The sequence below is a fragment of the Capsella rubella genome, unplaced genomic scaffold (genome assembly GCF_000375325.1).
Source record: "Capsella rubella cultivar Monte Gargano unplaced genomic scaffold, Caprub1_0 scaffold_3, whole genome shotgun sequence".
NCBI lineage: Eukaryota > Viridiplantae > Streptophyta > Magnoliopsida > Brassicales > Brassicaceae > Capsella > Capsella rubella.
The window spans coordinates 9,417,121-9,419,445 of NW_006238921.1; positions in this window are offsets into that span (position 1 = coordinate 9,417,121).

The window sequence follows — 2,325 nt, forward strand, 5'->3', positions numbered from 1 at the left end:
TTAGTATTATCAAATATTAAATAATTGTTTTATCAAATCATTAACTACATTTTGAGATTATAAACATATAAAATTTCTATTAAAATTAAAACTAAATAACAAGTGGATATATCACATTTAAATGATTTTAACGACTTATTACCAAATTTTAAATAATAAATAGATTATATTTTATGATTTAATCTAATTGAAAACAAATAAAATGTCAAATTGGTATGATATAATAAATAAATATCTACAAACATTATCTCACATATACATACAATTTGAAACTATCCTTGAAAAATATGATATATAAGTTTTGGATAACCGGTTGAAATAAAAAAAATTGGTAGTTATATTTAATTGTCAAAATCTCAAAATATTGTACAGAATTCAACATTGGGACGTATAAATCTTTACGTTTGGACGATTATATGAAATTTTACATATATTAAATTAATATTTAGTTACATTTAAATGGTGTTATTTATTAAAAAAAATATAAACTTATAGGAATGGATACAAGACGGGAACTTATAATTTGAAAACAAACATTATCCGAATTATTTCTCATTAAAAAAAACATGATCAGATATAATTGTTATGAGACATGGTTATAAAGTTAAATTCACTTTCAACTTTCAAATATAAAACTACGAGTATGATACGGGGACATATAATTTAAATTGCTAAATTTAATTTCCACTTTCCTATTTATTTCAAATATTTAGACATGATATGACGGGTACAAGAAGATAACGTATACTTCGGATAACAAAACTACAATAAATCCATGTATTAAAAAAAATAGAAATACCTAAATCTTTAGAAAACAAAAAGGCTAAAACATGAATATTTGAATTGAAGAAAGTAATGAGAAATAAAGATGAAACGGAAAGATCAATAAAATTAAAAATCGAACAAGGATTGTGTATGCTAGGATTACAGACAGTGCCTTGTGAATGAAAATGGTGGGAGCATGTGACTTAGATTGATAATTAGATTTTTATTAGTTTGATAAAAACAAATATTTAAACGAGGAATACGGGTATCCCGTCTATATATTTTACCAAGTTTCTTATAATAAACATTGGCAAATGATTATGTTTTAAAAAGAAACGATTACGGGACAGAAATTTTATGACAGATAGAAGACGGGACGGGACGGGGCGGGGTGGGACGGGACGGGACGGTTCAGGACAAGACAGAAAGGGACAAGACGGGTTTTCCATTCTAAACTACACATAAAACAGTTCAAACTAAAGCCAAACCCAAATCCGATTTAACATCTCTAAACAAACAGTGAAATATTTTGATTAGTTTAAAAATAAACAAGTAATATCATTTATCATTTTCATTTAAATAATTTTAAAATTGTATTATGTAATACAATATCTATATTTTACAACTGTGTGTCCATATATAGTTTATCAAATAAACTCATATAACAAAATTTTACCAAAATAGCATATACTTAACAAATCGTAATTTTGTAAAAATAACTCCGCACGTATGTGCGGGTCCATTACTAGTTAATATAATACAATGTCATTACAATTTTATTAGATTTACAACTCATTAAAATTTTTATCATAACGGGTTAAGGAATTGAACATATTAATTTTATTTCATATAATTATTTAATTTAATTTAATTAAAAAAGACATTAATAATTTATAAAAAAGAAAAAGAAAAATACGATATTATTTTTTTCTAAAAATAAATAACCAATCAAAATAAACATAGAAGATTTGATATCTAATACTGTGCCTTTCCTTTTATATGATTATATTTTGTGAAACAAATAACTCATCGAATAATTCATATAATAATGGAAAATATGAGCTAAATTCAAGTCGTCTTTGTTGTATTTGGCCTTGAAGAAGAGTAAGGCTAAGAAGTATAGTGGCTAATAGCTAGCCACTCAAGCCACGTTGGATTACTTTCTAATGTATAATTTGGATTGGTCACATCACTTTTGAAATATCTCACATATATGTACAAAAACACATGAATAAACTTGGCACAAGGACAAACACATTGGATACGTTTTGTAGCCCTACGTACGTGCTTTTACGAAGAACAATTGGTGTTGTCTTGATTTGTTTGTCTGAGTATCAAATTTCGAAAGTTAGTGACGATGCAAGTGAAAGTGATAACGTGATGTTTTAGTTAGCAAAAGATCGTTAAACCGATTAGGAGAGATATGCGGTAAAGAGAATTGAAATAAATAATCAAGAAGATGATGATTGTTTCATTTCTTAAATCTTCCTTATAATCAAGAAAATAATTACCATATGATTTTGGCCCCTACATGGCTACATATGTCACACACCAAGCTGT